This window comes from Peromyscus leucopus, chromosome 20, assembly GCF_004664715.2.
Source record: "Peromyscus leucopus breed LL Stock chromosome 20, UCI_PerLeu_2.1, whole genome shotgun sequence".
In the NCBI taxonomy this organism is placed as follows: domain Eukaryota; kingdom Metazoa; phylum Chordata; class Mammalia; order Rodentia; family Cricetidae; genus Peromyscus; species Peromyscus leucopus.
In genome coordinates this window covers 42,288,981-42,307,571 of record NC_051080.1, presented here as the reverse complement: position 1 = coordinate 42,307,571, position 18,591 = coordinate 42,288,981, and positions in this window count along the sequence as shown.

The following is an 18,591-nucleotide window of genomic DNA, read 5'->3' as shown; positions in this document are numbered from 1 at the left end:
GGCACTGGATGACATCAAGAATGTGCAGCCTCAGAAGCAGCAGATAGAGAATGGAAACCAAGCCTCTTGGCTCAAGGAGAAGGCACTGAAGCCAGTCACTGTTAGTTTTATCATGATGGTAAAAGATATCAGCCAATGTTTGAGATTTTTTTATGTCAAATTAGAAAATGGTCTCATCTTTTTTAAAAAAATGGACATAGTAGACACAAGATCTGAGGCTCACACTCTTAATTCAGTGGGCAAATTTAGTAAGTCCCATTGAAAAGCCTGTAAGGTCCCCACCCTCTTTTTTCCTCACCAGTTACCAGCAGCATTCTGCTTTTCACAATGCTCATGCCAGTGCCGAACAATTAGCGTGGTTCTTTTGTGTCCTTTTGTGTTGCCTGGAAAGCCTGGTTAGATCTTGAGCCTTGAGTGATACTTTACAAACGGTGATGCATGCTACCAAATAGATAACAGCCCATGCTACATCTCCTCCCTTTTTGTCATCATTAGGCTCAAATATTACTACCTGCTCTATCGCTCTGAACTTCCCTTTAGTGATTGTTGGTAGCCATTGATAACCTTCCTTATCCAGAAACAAAATGGTGGCATCCTGATTCTGTCATCCTTTCTTCCTTTGTGAGCTGGAATTCTTCTGCAAAGACCATTCATATATCAACTACCTCAAGAGGTAGAGATCATGGTTTAGTTTGGTCCAGGGCCACGGTGTTCAGAGGTGGGATGTATGGGAAGTGATCTGATTGATCTAGCTTCAATGATGGATTAATCTATTGATCAATTCATATCTAATATGAATTTGGAAGTATGAAAAATTAAGGAGAAGGGGCCTAATCATTGAGAGTGTGCTTCTGAAGGATGGGAATCGTCTCTGACTCTTCTCTGCCTGCCTTCTGCTTCCTGGATGTCACAAGGTGAGCATCCTTTCCACCATAGCTCTTTAGCGGGGATGCTGTAACTTACTACAGGCCGCTGAGCAGCCAGGCTCTCCATGGAATGAATACCTGAGCTTAATGAGGGTTTAGGGCAGTAAGTTGTTTATCTCAGGTATTTTGTTACAACAATAGAAAGTTATTAGTATCATAGAATAAGTGCCTGTTTCTTTATTTATTTGCAAGGTTTCAGAATGAGTGAGTTATTTGGCATACTCTGAAGATGACCAATCAATATATTTATTATTATTATTATTATTATTATTATTAACTTAAACACTTTAATATCTTGAATATTTTTAAAGCCATTAAAATTATTATTATTCATTGTGATGCTCAATTTGTCCTGGGAATTTTTTATATGATCGCCATGGCCTTGGCTCTCTCTTGCTTTTCAGGCTCATCTCATACTTTTTTTTTAAAGACAGAAAGGGTTTCTCTGTTTAGCTTTGGTGCCTGTCCTGGATCTCGCTCTGTAGACCAGGCTGGCCTCAAACTCACAGAGATCCGTCTGGCTCTGCCTCACTAGTGCTGGGATTAAAGGCGTGCGCCACCATAGCCCGGACGTCATCTTGTACATTTCTTATGGATCTGAAAAGAGGTTTTCCTGTTGCTGTGAAGAGACACTATGACCTAGGCAACTTATAAAAGAAAGCATTCAATTGAGGGTTGGCTTGCAGTTCCAGATGGTGAGTCCATGATCATCACAGTAGGTAGCATGGTAGCAGGCAGGAAGACATGATGCTGGAGAATAGGTGAGATCTATATCCTGATCAGCAGGCAGGAGTCCTGGCCCAACCCCTGTGACACACTTCCTCCAACAAGGCCACACCTCCTCCAACAAGGCCACACATCTCCCAACAAGACCACGCCTCCTAACCCTTTCTAAACAGTCCACCAACTGGGAACTAAAGGTTCAAATATATGAGCTATGGGGGCCATTCTCATTCAAACCAGCACAGAGGCCATTCCATCTGTGGACAAAGCGCTCTGATTACTCTTAGTGGGAAATGGTATTTAAAGAAAACTACCTGGGCACTAGGGAGCTTGTCAGTACCTAACAGGTTATCATCCTTAGAGCTTTTCAGCAGACAGAGAAAATACATCATGAACTCATGTTGTATTCTTATTCAAATTTAAAACGATACGCTTTCCCATAAATTCTGTGACCTTGCATTTACTTTGCATTTCTCTTATTCTAAACATCTTGGGTTCCAAAGTGAATTAGCTGTTTGTTTTAACACCCTACTGCTATGGTTTAGGGTACGACAGGATTATTAGGATTAACAACATAATTACTGAAAAACAGCTTAATATGTATATACTTTTTCTTGTTACAATAAATCTTACTTGGATTATACAATCAAATCACTGGGCTTTGAAATCACTTGAAATTATTCTTTCTGTATGAATAGCAATCTAAATTGGTACACAGCTAGGCTTAATTGTTTTATTTACTTTCTGTTTTAAAGGATTGCATTTTTCTATTGGATTATTTTTATAATTCTGTAAAGCATTTATATTGTTTACAGCTAAAAATCTACACAAGATGTGTTCTGGGAGGCGAGCTTGCACCCTGTCTTCTCCGTTTGGTTCCTTCTGCATTTGTGAGTTGATTTCTGTGGATCTGCATTTGAAGTGTATACAGCCAATACAGCCAAATCATCTCCCCACTCTCAAATTAGATCCTGTACTTTACATATGCTTTCCAGAGTTTCCTGCACTGTTTCCCAATTTAATGGTGTTACTATCACTTCACAGTGTGTGGAAGCATCCCTCGTTTGTTTTACAGCTGTGCACCATTGTGCACTTTAATAGCAGCAAACCGCACAACCGATCCCCGTTCCCTGTTGCCGGGCATGTGCTGTCTTTACTATTAGGAGTAGCGCTTCATTCAGTCTTGTGCTCCTTCATACTCCTGAGTGTTCCTTTGGAATAGATGGTTACAAGTGGGAGAGGTTTGTGCTTCTATAAAGGCAAGCCCATATAAACGCCGATGGATATTGCTGAATCTGCTTCCATAGAGGCTGGTCCACGCTGCATTTCCAATTGCAAGGTATTGAATGCCTACTTTGCCACTGCCTCCCTAGACAGAGTATGTTGTCAAACTTTTGGAGTTTTGCTTATAAAATGGTATCCTGTGCAGAGCTATTTTACATCCTCCTTATGACAGTCAATTTAAGGTTAATCTTCTAACACACTTTCTGGGTCACTGTAGCAGTTCAATAATTGAATCTATGAAAGCATGAAGTGGCATTTCAGGACGATTAATCTAGCTGCAGAATACAGAATAGTTTAGAATATGGAAGGAACACAGGCAAGAAGCACAAACTAAAACCATAAGAAACATAGTTGTCGTCTTCTGCAGCAATTCCTGTTTATTTCTCCTCATGGCAGGGAAAATACACTTAATTCCTACCAGTTCGGTTTGCTCCATCCAGTGGTGACATGTAAATTGCAAGGTCTCAGGGCCTGTGCTACAGTGCTATGGTGTGTGTGTGTGTGTGTGGTGCTGGGAAGGAGTTCACGGTCACATGCCCTGCCTTCCTGGTGGTCTTTGGCCAAGGAAACAAGGACATGGAAGTTGTGTGTGGCCTGCTTTAATTTCAGCCCTTGTACAGTTGGCCCTTGGCTCGTTCATGCCTCTCAGGAACCTAAGGAAACCTGGCTGTCCTCTCATCACTGAGAGACTCCAGAAGACTCTGAGAGGACAGTTTTATCTCCCATAACTCTGTGCAGCCATTTCTGCTTCTGTGCTCCTGGGCTGATTCTCCTTGCTGGAAAATGATGTTTCCTCTGTCTTCAAACATGCTCAACATCTCTCTAAGGTGCACACTGGTTGTGACAGAATATGTGAGCTCTCTTCTCAGCAGCCTCAAACTTTCCTGGCTGTCTCTGTTTCCCGGTTTAGGGGATATTTCTCTTCTGGGAGGAACAGTGAAGAAGAATCTCCCAGGGCTCCAGTCCTCACTCTGCCTGACCACTGGCTTTGAACTAGAGCTTCATTCATCTCTAACAGTCTTCTTTAGGCAACAGCGTTCTAGTTTGCTTTCTAACACTGATAAAACATTGATCAAAAGCAAGGTGGAAGGAGGGCTTCACTTTACTTCCAGGTTCTGAAGCTATAGTGCAAGTGTCCTGGGTGGGTCTTGTGTTGCAGTAACAAAATGCACTCCTTACATCCTAGCACTTGGGAGATGAGGGAGGTGAGTTCAAGGCTAACCTGGTCTACACAGTGAGTTCCAGGGCAGCCAGGGTTACAGAGTGAGTAAAACCCTGTCTCAAAGTCAGCAACAACAAAACTGTGAAAGATCAGGTTGCTTACAAAGAAGAGAGACTTCTTAACAGCTCATGGTTTGGAAACAAAAGTCCAAAATCAAAGTAGCCCTGTGTGTTTGGTCTCATGTGATAGTCATCTACACACACACACACACACACACACACACACACACACATACACACACACACCCCTACACACACATACACACATACACATACATATACACACACATACACACACCCCTACACACACACACACATACACACACACATACACACACATACACACATACACATACATACACACACACACACACACCTACACACCCCTACACACCCCTACACACATACACACATACACACATACACACACACACATACACACCTTGGCTGCATCACAACATGGCAGAAAGACAAAAAGGAATTTCTGCATACAGGAAGGGCCAAACATGGGGTGGGCTTGATGTGAAATAATCCTCTTGTACACTGCAAAGATTTGTCACTCGAATTGGTTTAAGAAACTGATTGCATATGGCGTTCCAACGTGTACCAAAATTTCCACATAAAAACCTCACAAAGCTTAAAAAAGGACTCCGACACACAAGAGCGGAGTCAAGCAGGCTTCTTGGTTGCCACCTTTTCCTTGCTGGTGGTAAGCAGAGGCACTGCCCCTTTAAGAGACGGCTTCTTGGTGTGGTGGTATTCTAATTGTACTGAAATGTGATTTTGATTGTATGTTAATAAATAAAGTTGCCCGGGGGTCAGAGCTATTAGAGCCATAGCAAGAGTGTGGCGGTGGTGGAGCACGCCTTTAATCCCAGCACTTGGTAGAAGAGCTAGGTAGATCTCTGTGTGTCCAGGGATACAGCCAGCATTGGAGACATATGCCTTTAAGACCTGGGGGGGCTGTACATACAGACAGTGACGAGGCAGTCACATGTTTGGGTTTACAACCAATGAGAAGGCAGAACAAAAGACTATGAAAAGACTTACACACAGGAAATAGGTCTCTTTCGGGAAGTTAGGAGCTCGCAGGAGGAAGGGTAAGATTTTAGCTCTGAGCTCTGACCTCTAGGCTTTCTCTTTTACATTGGTTCTATGTTTCTTATTTAATAAGACGGTTGGTTACATCTACACTTGGCTCGGTTGTAGTGCAAAAATGGGCAGCTCTTTTAAGAGGCCCTACTACCAAACACTTAAATGGTGTTTATGAGCAGCGGGTGGCCCACTGCATGGACCTAGAGACTTCCCAGAGTTGGGGTGGTTAGCACAGCTCCCGGCTCCCGGTGCTGGCAACAAATGTGGCCCCTCCGTAGCCTCTCAGGGAACCAAGGGAGGGAGCTAGCCACCAAAACTGCCACTCAGCTCAGCAGTTGATTCAGACAAAACAAAAACCGAAGAACCCTCTAAACGGGTTAAGTGTCTTTAAAAATATACGTAGGCTTTGGAGAGAAATGAAAAAGAGTAGAGAAAGTTCTTAAAAAAGAAAGAGTAATAAAAAATATAATAACTCCTCATAAAGATGGGAAATACATAGAGTCTGGATACTGTATGTTATTGTGTTGTATTTAAATTTTTGACTGCTAATGAACAAATGATAACTGCTAAGAGACATTTGATTATGAAAGCTGCTAATTAACTCATCTGTATATTTTAAAGATACATTTCACCCTTCTGGGGTCTTTGATGGAGTCGTAGACTAAATAGTTGTAATTATAGTTTTCCTTAATTATAATAGAAAGTAAATTAAGTACAAAACTTTAGACTCACCAAGATAAGATAGATAATAGAGTATTTTCTCAAATACAAATAGACCAGATATTGTAGCTGTAATTCTTACTTGATAACTGTTTTGTTGTATATAATCTTACTATGTTAAAGTTAAAAGTCTTTCTTTTAATTAGACAAAAGAGGGAAATGCTGTGAAATAATCCTTTTGTACACTGTAAATATCTGTCACGCAAACTGGTTCAATAAAATGCTGATTGGCCAGTAGCCAGGCAGGAAGTATAGGCGGGTGACCAAACTGAGGATGCTGGGAAGGACAAGGGCAAGGTCAGGGAATGGAGGCAAATGCAGAGAAGCAAGATGAGAGGTGTCGCACTGAGAAAAGGTGCCACATGGATAAGAATCATGGGTTAATTAAAGTGTGAGAGCTAATCAGTAATAAACCTGAGCTATGCCTGAGCATTCATAATTAATATAAGCCTCTGTGTGGTAATTTGAGAAGTGGCTGTGGGTATTTGGGAACTGGAGGTAGGGGTGGAAAATGTCCAATTACATGGGCTCACCTGTAACAGCTTGCCCTCATGAGAACTATTTGAGGGAGCTTTTAACCCCTTGCAAAGGTGGTGCCCCAGCAACTTACTTCCCAGGAGGCCCTAAAGCATGAAGATTCATCACTTCTTACCTCCCTATTGATGAACAAGCTAATGCACCAAGTTTGGGGGGTGTCCAATCTATAACCACCAGAAAAGCTCAAGCTACTACCAAGAAGGGGGTGGGTATGTCAAATCCAGGAGGCCCTGAGCAGGAATTCTCCCTCATGCTGTGGAACAGGAAGACTCCTAGGGTGAAGCCAGGGACCTCGGGTCTGGCTTCCTTTTTATCTTTTTTCTTCTGTGGGATGGCAGTTAACCCAGATAGGCTTCCTGAACTTTGAACCTCTCCCTGCAGGACAGAGCCCAAGTTCAAGTCCCCACCACTGCCAGCTGCCTCTCTGCTACAATTCCAGGAACTGAGGCCTGTCGGTCGGGCCTGGTTTCAGGTATTGGACTTCTGGCCCTTTTCCTTCAGTCATGTGGCTGCTGGAGCAGAGAGCCCAGGCAGATGGGAATATGGTTAGCTGTCAGGCTGCTTTCCAGGCTGAGATGGGGAGTGTATGGGTCTTAGTGGAGAGAGAGTTAGAAGTGAATGGGACTGTGAGAACCCTGGGGAGCTGGGCAGAATGGGTCATGGGACATCCTGGGCAGGCCCCTCAGATGAGAGCTGGGAAGCACTCTTCCTCAGGACCCCCCCCCCAGCCTTAGAAGCGATGCCACACTCAGCACTTGTCTCAGCCTCTTTCCTCACAGCACTTGAGGCTGGGGAAAGTCTGTGTTACCTTCTGCACTTTCCGGGAGCCCAGGCTGCACCGGAAGTAATGCTTTATCACAGAATAATGCATCCTGGGAATGTGCATAAGTCAACGTCCAATACAGGAGCCCTTATGTGGCAACCTTTGACCTGCAGATCCTGAGAGGGATGCAGATTCTGTCCCCAGGAGGTACAGCAGGTGGGTGTGGTAACAAGTGAAGCTCGTACTCTGCCGTGAAATTCAACACTAAATAATACATTAATATAACACGTTTTTCTGTGTGCATGCACGTTTGTGAATAGTCATGTGGTGGTGGTGGGGCGCACATACACAAATGTAGGTGTATCAGAGTCTTTCAGTCAAACCCAGAGCATTGCTTTCTCTGAGGAGCCGCTGAGCTATTTCCTAGCCCAGTGTCTAATATATTCCTTAAAAAACTGTGTGTGGATGCTTTGCCTGCATGTATGTCTGAGCACTACACGGGTGTCTGGTGCCCACAGAGGCCAGAAGAGGGCACTGGATCCCTCTGGACTGGAGTTACAGACAGTTGTGAGCAGCCGTGTGAGTGCTGGGGATCAAACCCAGGTCCTCTGGTGTTCCTAACCACTGAGCCATCTCCCTCAATGTCATGCATTTTTTAAAAATCAAAATGAATGCAAAAAAACAAATGATGTGTAAAATAATCAAGTATTTAAATAAAGGCAGGCTCCAACTCACACATACTTTATTCCCTCTGCCTGGCCCAGCCCAGCCGACTTATTCTAAAGAGAGTTTGAACACCAGTTTCCATTTGATGACCTTCTAGGTGACATTAGGCTAAGTGACTGGAAGGCCTTGAGCCTCCATTACCTCATCTGTGAAATTCGAGAAATGATCAACCTTAAAAGTTGTCCTGAGGGTTAAATGAGGGACTGCCTCCAATGTCACACCAGCCCTTCGTCCTAAGCTTTATAGGAGCCATCGTGAACCAAAAATAATCTCTTTAGCACCGAATCCAACTGTCTGTGCACAGTGGACATGTATGCCTGTTGAATACTTAGATTAGCTATGGGAACGGAAGTGCGTTCAGGCCTCTCAGCTGACAGGTGGCACTGATGTACACACAGGATGTGAAGAAGCACCAGTCTCATCAGAGGCTGGAAATGCAGATCTCTGAGACCCTGGACCAGAACTGTGCGTAAGCCAGAGCCATAAAATTAAAATACCTGCAGTAACCTAAGAGATGGCCTCGTGTATTGTACTTTCACAAATCGACAAGAAACAGATGAAGAATACGGAAGGGAAGTAGGAAACAAGCAACATATTGAAACAGGAAATTTCACACAAGAAGAAATACAAAGGACCAGCCATCCATGGAACCGTGTTCTACCTCAGCGAGAGTCAGAGGAGTCCAAAAGGAATCATGTAAAAATCCTAACTTTCTACAAGTCATAGTTCCCAGTCCTAGCAGAGGTCGGTGGGAGCAGCCCCACACTTTCTGGAAGGAGAGCAGATGGATTTTCTGCAGTGTGACTTGAATGAAAAGCTGTGAATCCCTGCCAGCTCTTTGACTCGGTGATGGCCTCCTAGAAGTAGCATCTATGGTAAACTAACAGCAGGTGTTGTGAGGGAATCTGTCAGGGACAACTAAGTGCTGTGTAACAGGGCGAGACCTCATTTGAGTGTCCTGCGGTAGGGGATTCTAAACATTGCTGGGTGATAAGGTTGAGAATTGTATTTTCTGCTTTCCTTTCTTTAAAGTTTATTCATTTTGTGTTTGATGTGTACATGTGTGTGCCCCCCTGAGTTCCTGCAGACCATGTGCCTGCAGGTCCCTGCGGAGGCTAGAGGGCACTGGATCCCCTGGAGCTGGAGTTAGACGGTTGTGAGACACTTGATGTGGGTGCTGGGAACCAAACACAAGTCTTCTGAAGAGCAGCAAGGGCTCTTAAACACGGAGCCCTTCCCTTGCCCTTCTGCCTTCCCTTAAAATAGATTATACTGAGGTGTAAGCACTTAACGTGAGATCTTTCATAGCCAGATTTTAAGTGCACATTACCTCTCGCCGTGGGCACAGCGTGGCACAGCACACCTTTAAGAGCTCATTTAACTGCTGTTGATGAGTAACTCCATAGTCTCCCAGTCGCTGGTAACCACTATTGCATTCTTTCATTTCATACACTTGGCTCTTGGAGATTCTGAATGTAAGTGGGATTGTGCAATATAGTCTTTCAGACACTGGCTTAGTTCATTTAGCAAAATATCCTCAATGTAGCACATTAAATACTTTATGTGCATTGTGCATGTGCAGATACAAGTGTGCTCATCCACATCTGAAAGCCAGAGATCATCACCACCAGGGGTCTTTCTCTACTGCTCTCTGCCTTAGCTTCAGAGACAGGTTCGCTCCCTGAACCTGCTGGAGTGGCTGACCATTGGACCTCTCAGAACCACCTGGCTCTGCCCTCCCTTATTCCCCCAAGTGAAGTTTCCTCCCAGCTTTTCTGAGGGTGCTAGGAATCTGAACTCAGCTCCTCCCACTTGCACTTTATCTAGGGAACCCTCTCCCCAGCCCAATTTCCTTCCTTTAAGATACTGAATCACACCAATAAGCAGGAGGTGTATGTACACACTGCGTGTTCTTTACCCATTCATCTGCTCACAGCTCCGAGTCTGGGGACCGGGAACAGCGCTGCAATGCTTGTGTTCCTCTATCTCTATTAAGATCTTGGTTAGTGCTTTGGGTAAATCCTGGGCACAAGATTGCAGGGTCACACGGTACTTCCATAGTCTGCTTTTTGGCTTCTCTGTATACTCCCAGAACACATGTTACCTTTTACAATAATTTTGTTTTAGAAATGAAAGAACTTGAGGGTCTGATTATCCGGGGGAGCAGGGGAGTGTGTGTGACCTTGCACCTGTGACTTTTGGAGCTGTTGTGTCCAGCACTCTAGTCCTGGGGCCCTGGAAGAAGGAACTGGGCTGGCCGCTGAGGCCCAGCTGTGTGTTCTTGCGAAACAAAGTGGTCAGGGCCGTGTGGGTGGAATCTGGGAGGCCTGGTGCACAGTTTTGCAGCATATGGCTGACTTATAATAAAATAAAGAACAAAGTTTTTGAGCTGAGTGATTGCATCATCAAATACCACAGAGCTTAAGAGGAAATCTCCTAGCAGTTGCTTAAAGCTAATTGTTCTGTGAAGGTCACAGAGTGCTGTGTGCCTTAGCAGTATGCTTAGGAAAGTTACACAAACAGCTCACTGAATTGCTGGCAGAAACCAAATTGATATTTGAGTTTACTGTATTTTCACAGAAGTTATTTTTCCCTATAGGAGATTTTTTTTGGGGGGGGGCACAGTGGAGAATGCAGACCCTCTAATGATTCAGCAGACCTCTAGGATGTCAGTCCTTGGGCTACCTGGCTTACTCAAACTGCCCATCTGCCAACCTCCTAAGTAAGCAAGGTAAGAGACAGACAGCTGAGATGGTGTTGGAATTCACACTCTTGGACATCGATGCCTTCAGCACTGGACTTGGAACCTCTAGGACAGTAATTATAGCCCAAATGCCCTGCATGTATTGGATTGCCCGAGGCCAGTGGGGATCAGGGAGGCCAAGGCCCTTTTAGTAGGGAGGTGCCTCGTTTCTCCATCCCCATGCCCTGCAGAGCTGAGGACTGAACGTAGAGCCATATGCACTCCACCACGGAGCCACGTCTTAAGGAGATGTGGAGAGCTGCTCTGCATAGGTTGGACAGTTGTCTGTATGTACTGTGATACTAAATACTAAAGAGGCCAGAGGAAGAAACGGAGCCGGAAATCAGGAATTATGACAACCAGGACAAGGAGTTTGAGGAGGAAGTGTTGACAAAGACAAGTTCCATTTATCCAGCTGCCATTTATTGACACATGTTCACATGATGTCTCAGGCAACAAGTGCTTTAGACACATGCCCTCAGACCATTCTCACAACCCAAACACTATTTCCATGTCCCTCCTAGGATTACAGAAACCAAGGTGTAGGAAATATAAGTAGCTGTCACAAATCATACCGCCAGTGAGTAGAATAGTTAAAAGATGAGCCCGGATCTGTCCGAGTCTGAGGCTCTTGATCGTCTGGAGAATCTGGCAAAGGAGAGGGCCAAGCAGAGCGTGCCCTGGCAGACAAAAAGGTTGCAAAGTGATGCACCGAGAGCCAGGTGCTGGAGGCCCTTGCCCTTGTGCCTGGCTGTGGAGGGAGGCAGACTCTGGCAAGCCCACAGACTGTTCAGGGCATGCGCACACTTTGGCTGGATGTGGTTGGGGGCCCTGGGCTCTGCTCCCAAGCCTTGCCGCATCTTGCCCTCTAAATCCATGCCTCTCCTGGACTGTCTTGGACCGGTGGTGCTACAAGACTCTGCCTCTGCTTCTGCTCCCCACATCTCCTCCAGATGCAAAGGAGCTATGACCTGATGCTGCCAAGCCGGGGAAGATCTTCTGAGGAAGTCCTAGGTACATGGCACGGGTGGTCCCTGGTCCCACCTTTATGCTTCTGCTTCAACATGTAATGTCAACCTATCAGATGCTCATGCTCACCCCTGCCAAGGCCTGTAAAGTCCTGCTCTGCAAGCTTCCAGTGTGGGGAGAGGCTAAGGCTGGGAGTGCCTGGAGGCCTGGTGCTGTTCTGTCTCTGCTGACTAGGGTCAGAGGCTGGAGCTGATTCCATGCCTGGAACAGAACAGTGGAGCTGGGTGCAGGCTTTTAAGAGCTTATGAAGAGAGGAGTGGCCAATCACCTTTCAGCCCTCACAGTGGCTGTTGGTTTAACTGCACGTGGGACACTTTGCTTTTAAGCTGCTCTTACATTTTAATTTTTGTTCTATTTTCAAAAAATTAATTTTAATGTAATTATGAAAATCCATACTATATCCATTAACGTTAGACATTATTCAATGATTCAATTCAAAAGAAAGTTTTTAATATTTGGGGCCTTATGGTATGTGATGGGTAGTAGTCTTCACTGTCTATTTGATTCTAGAATCACCTGGGACACACTTCTGGGCAGTTCTGTGAGGTTGTTTCCAGGGCATCTGACCAAAGAAGGATGCTCTATCAGAACGCGGTGGTGCCTTCCACAGACTGAGGTCCCATGCTGAATAAAAGGGGGGGGGGATGTATAGATGTAACTAATCGTCTTATTAAATAAGAAACACAGAAACAATGTAAAGGAGAAAGCCGAGAGGTCAGAGCTCAGAGCTAAAATCTCACCCTTCCGCCTGCGGTGTCCCAGCTTCCCGAAAGAGAGCTACTTCCTGTCTGTAAATCGATTTTCCAGTCATTCTGCCTTCTCATTGGTTGTAAACCCAAACACGTGACTGCCTTGCCACTGTCTGAATGTACAGCCCCCTAGGTCTTAAAGGCATATGTCTCCAATGCTGGCTGTATCCCTGAACACATAGAGATCTATGGGATTAAAGGCGTGTGCCACCACCGCCACACTCTTGTTATGGCTCTAATAGCTCTGACCCCCGGGCAACTTTATTTATTAACATACAATCAAAATCACATTTCAGTACAATTAGAATACCACCACAGGGATGGGAGAAGGCAGCTGAGCACCAGCCTTCCTCTCTCTCTGCTTCCCCACTAGATACGATGTGACCAGCTGCCTCACACTCATGCAACCTGGCTCCCCCTGCTAGGGTGGGCTCTACCCTCAAATCATGAACCAAAAGAAACTGTCTCCCTAAACTGCTCTTTTTCCCCCCTAAATTGCTCTTAAAGTATTTGGTCACAGAAATTAGGAAAAGTAACTAATGCATGGTATATAGAAATATGTTTTTAAATAATAATTTTGTTTAAAAGAAATATTATGATTAGTGTAAATACATCCAAGCACAAGTTATATTAAATGGGAACTTCGCTGAAGAAATAAAATGGAGATAAAAACTAAAAGCAAAGAGAGAAAGAATTGGTACAGATTTCTGACTCCATACAAATACCATGCTGATGCACTTTTAAAGTGACTAATGGATCATTTCACATATTGGATCATTTCACTTATTGGATAATGGTGGGTGCTGGATTGAAGACAGATAAAACGATGGAGGGCTGGAGAGGCCAGACTCCATTTGTGGAGCACCAGATGTGGTGGGAAGGTCTGTTTGTAGAAAATAGAAGAATAGGTTTGTTAAGAAACTCCGTGAGTCTCCCATCTGCATCTCTGCCCTCATGTTATGCTATGATTCATGCCGTGAACTGTCCCATTTCAGGGAACTTAATGATGAAGATGAAATGAGCCAACATTATTATATTCAATGTGCCAGGCACTCCAAGCATGTCATCTCATTTAATGTTGTAGTAACCTCAGGGGACAGATGTTCTCTTTTGCATATTGTAGATGAAGTCACCAAGGCTTAGAGATCAAGTGACTGCCCCACAGCCATAGAGCTGGAGAAAACAGCCATTTGCACAGTCTAGTGTTAAATGTAGTCTTCTCATGGTCCCGCTCTGCCTCTTCTGTGAGCACGGCACAGTCTCAAGTGTCTCTGTTCCCCACACTACAGTGGAGTGAATGTTCTAGGACCTTCCACACACTGGTGCATGCTGGTGCTTGTGTTCACAGGGAATTATATCATTTATTGAATCCAGAAAGAATGTTCAGAGCTAAGCAAGGAATAACAGGGAGATGTGTGTGGAGAACTCAACTGGCCTGGTCTCATAGGAATAGGCAGAGTAGTCTCAGGAGCTGGGGGTAGGGTAGCAATGGAGTCTGTGGGCCTTCCCAGCATGTGGTTGAGGACAGGCTCTGGACCTTAGAGGCTGCTCCAAAGAGGCGTCTGCATTTATTTCCTAGGGCTGCCTCAACTTAGCACCATAAACAGAAAAATTGATCTTCTCACAGCTCTAGAGACTGAAAGTTCAGAGTCAGGTTGTAGATGGCTACAGTCCCCTGTGGTTGTAGTTGTAGATGGCTACAATCTCTCCTGTGGTTGTGGTTGTAGGCAGCTACAATCCTCCTGGATTCTAGTTGTAGACAGTTACAGTCCCCTGGATTCTGGTTGTAGGCAGCTACAGTCCCCTGTGGCTGTGGTTGTAGGCAGCTACAGTCCCCTGTGGTTGTGGTTGTAGGTAGCTACAGCCCCCTGGATTCTGGTTGTAGGCAGCTACAGTCCCTGTGGTTCCGGTTGGAGGAGTTCTGAAGTTCTGTCGTGCAGTGTGGGGACCACTTCCCCACTGGTGACTCACCAGTTCTGGAGACATCTGAGCAGCGCTTTTGCTGAGAGGGGTTGAGTGTTTGGGGAATGCACCAAGTAAGATTCCTGCCTTCTGGCTTTCTCCGCTGTCCATCCCTCACCCTGACTCTTCCCACCACTGTGATCTGGCAGGCTAGAGGGACGGGGACTTATGGGTGAAGGCCAGCTCCATCACTCACAAACTACCTAACCTCAGAAGTGTTAAATCACACCTCTTGAAGCCTCATTCTGCCTTGCTGCAAGGTAAACCATCTCTTCTTACTCAGCCTCGTGAGGCTGGAACGAAGCACTCAGCAGAGAGCGCGCACCACCAGTGTGCAGTATGGGACTGCTTCCTTCCTTGCCTGTCCTTACTACGGAGGAGGCAAAGGGCTGGATGTACCCGCTGTGGCTTCTCCGGTTCCACTACTGTTTATCGATCACCTACTGGGTACCTTGCTTTGTGTTGTGCTGAGTAATAAGATTAGCTCTCATCCAGTAGGCTCACATACCCACATAAAACCATAGTAAGTTTTTTTTTGTCCCATGGCCTCCTTTGGACTCATGAACTTCCTGAGAACCCTCAAGGTCTGGTAGCCTGAGATCTTGTCAGTGCTTTTGACCATGTAGAGATTTTCAGTGTCTGCTCTTTGCAATGCCTGTACGCTCCTTATTTTTACCAGGTTTTCTATGGTCTTAATATCCCCATTCTACTTGAGGAAGCTGAAGAAAAGTCATGAAGACAGCATTGTTGGTCTTCTACATGGCCTGTTCATATCCAAATACTAGTTTGCTAGTGCCTTTTAGCAGATTCCATCCCACAATGTTTAATCGAAGACACTAGCATGACAGAGTTACTCTAATGCCTCCCATGGGGAACTGGTTCCAAGAACTAGCAGTAATGGCGGCATGTCTTGATGCTGAATGACCCCAGCTGGAGTAGTCCTGGAAAGGAGCGTGTCCATCTGAGTCTACCTTCTAGTGCGCCCTCTTTGTTCTGTCACTGCTCACACTCTGACTCGTGTGTATCTGATGGATTTGTTCTGGGTCTGCTCACACTCAGGCTCGCTCACATGTAACTGATGGGTGCTTGGAGATGGTAACTTTACCTGTAGAGTTAGTATCTGATTCTCTTATGCATATTTCATTTTACTGAGGCTCAAAATGAGCCATTTCTAGTTAAGAGGCAGGACCATTACATAAGGTTCCAAGCTTGGGGGCAGTTCTCTAACACACATGTGCAAATGCGCACACACACACACACACACACACACACACACACACACACAGCCAGGGTAGAGAGGTTGAAATCATACAGGGCTTTGACAGAGTTCCCTGGCTCTTAAGGATGGAGTGTCGGGGACCCCTAAATGGCAATGCTGCAGCCCATGTCCTAGGCCCAGGCCTAACCTAGGCCAGGTTCTTACTACCAGGTAAACAGAAACCTAAACTCAGCATTCCTCAGAAACCTCATAATATGGGTTCCTGTTTGTCGGAACGTCACTGCTTCCCTCCTCCATGTCCAACAGTCAACTGGCAGGGACAGACTGTATCTCATTCCCAATTAACCCGAAAAGCCTGCATCCGCTCTGGGATACCCTCCACACTGCTGACTGTCACGTACAACCCGCTGGCTCTCCCCAAGCTGTTTTTCTCTCTCTCCTCTGGGGCTGCTTTGCAGTTTGCCTTCTAAAAAAACTGTGTTTTCTGCCCATGAGGTGGTCTAGTCCGGTGGTTTCACTGGGCCTCACTCACATTTGGTGTCAAAACATGGGCGAGATACTTGGATCCCTGAAATCTCCCCTATAACCGAACCAAACCGCTGACTTGGCCTTCCTAAGCATGGATCACTAGTCTCTGCTGGCCTCTTCCCCCCCACCATATTGCACTCCAAACAGACCATCTCTTTGGCCACTTCTCTACCTTCCACCCACATCTCTCCTCACCTACCTGGGTAAGTGTCTTTCTCTTGAAGGTGTTTGCCCAGTCTCTCTCTCTTGCTCAGCAGAAGCCACATTGATATGCCAGGCAGTCTTCCAAACCCTTTTAGGCACATGGACAGGGATGCCTGTCCTCTGTGATTCCGGGCATCTCTCTGGCAGGTCTTGGTCCCCAGGGATGCCCTTGGGCTGAGACTAACTGTGCTTATCCCTTACCATGTTGCTCTCCCTGTGCTCCATTCATATCCCATCTGTCCTCAGGATAGAGAAAGAGGTTACAGCCTCTGTTTCCTCCACTCAGGTGTGCCACTGGAACCCTCCTTCTGGTAGGCTCCCGTTAGCAGCATCTCCTTCAGGGAGTTAGAAGGAAAAAGTCTCTCCAAAGTCTCCTACCTCCTTTCTTTTCTCTGCTCCTGGAGATTCCTTGCTGACATCTTTTCTTCAATGCCATCCCACCTCCTCCCTCAACCAACCATGGGCTCTTCCCACTCAAAATCAGACTCTTCGACTCCTCTTATGCCTTTCCCTCCACAGACTCTGGGGGACCATTAAGCCTCCCATAAGGTGGTAAATTTCGGCAAACTGAGGCGAGTCACCCAGAGTCCAGATGAGAATCCAGCTGAGTTCATTGCCCAACTCTCAGAGGCTCTCCTTCGCACACCAGACTAAATCCTAGTTCTCAAGAGGACATGCTTGTCCTCAGCTCTCACTTCCTGTCCCAGTCAGTTCCTCTTATTAGGAGAAAACTTAAATCCTAGATGATGACCCTCAACCCCCTCAGAGAGATCTGCTGACTGTGGCATTTAAAGTGTTTAATGGAAGGGAGGAGCAGGAAAGAACTGAAAGTCTTCCTGGGATAGACAGAAATACCAGCTCCTGGAAGCAACCCTAAGGCCACCTCCAGAGGAGATGGAACACCAACAGACTCCATGTGAGACCTACTTCTGGTAGAAGCACTGGTCACTGGGAAAAGAACTGTCCTGTGCCTTGCCTATTGCCAGGACCCTGGCCAAACTGTCAGGACAGGCAGGACACTGCAGGGATGACCACCCTTCTTTTCCTCTCCAAGGTGGTCAGTCCCCCAAGTTCTCTCTCCACAGGAGAATCCTCAGAGCTTCTGGGCCTGGTGGCCACAGACTGATGCTGCCCAGAGATCCCTCCCCCAGCAAAACCATTGAGACGGTCATAGAAGAGCCCAGGGTAACCGCACAGATATCTGGTAAGACCCTGTCATTTTTAATTGACACAGGAGTTACTTTGTCCATATTTCCAGTGCACTCTGGCAAAGCCTATTTTTCTCAGATCTCTGTGATGGATGTTGACAGCTGGCACTCCCAGCCTAGGGTTACAAGTCCTCTCCTCTGTTCCCTGTGGGCCACCAGGTCACTCGATCCTCAGTGTTCCCATCCCGTAATTGGGCAGGAATATAGCGCCAGATTAGACTTTTCCCTTTCTTTTTATCCAGCTCCTTCTGGAACCTTCCTTTCTGGTCTCTGAGAGCCTCCTGGTCCCAGTGCCATCTTCACCACACAGTTTAGCCACCTCTGCCGTAGCAGCAAGCAGGTCTCCGCCAGCTCCTCGCCTTTCTGGCTTTACAGCTTTGGGTGCACAGGACAGACATGTTGCTTGCTGGTGATACAAATTTGAGATCTTTCAAGGAAAAGTTTAAATTACCTGAGTCTCTTAGATAAAAAGCTGCAAACCAAGACTCAACTACCTGCCAGTCTATATTGGTTAATAAAAAACAACAACAACAAAATGGAGCTTCCCAACAGACTCATAAACTCTGTCACAAGGGCTTAAATAACATGAGTAAGTAGAAGTCCTTGATTTTAAGACACACTCAGTCTTCCCTAACAGACAAAACCTATGAAGAACTTCATGGACATTGTTAATTTTCTGCAACAAGTTATAAAAAGACAAGAGACAGCTACCACCTTATTTCTTTCATTGACTTACAAAAATACAAATTCTGATTAGACCTATAAATGTTTCAAGTGTAAAAGTCAGGCCTTGATTTTTCCTAGTGCTGATTTCCTACTGTGATAGGTAAACTCACAAACAGGTTTCAGTAAAAAAGCAAAGTCAAAACAGCCATGTTGTTGCTGACTTAACAATTGCTTTTCACTATTCCTTTATGTTCCAATGATGATTTGAAAAAGCTTTCTTTTGCAATG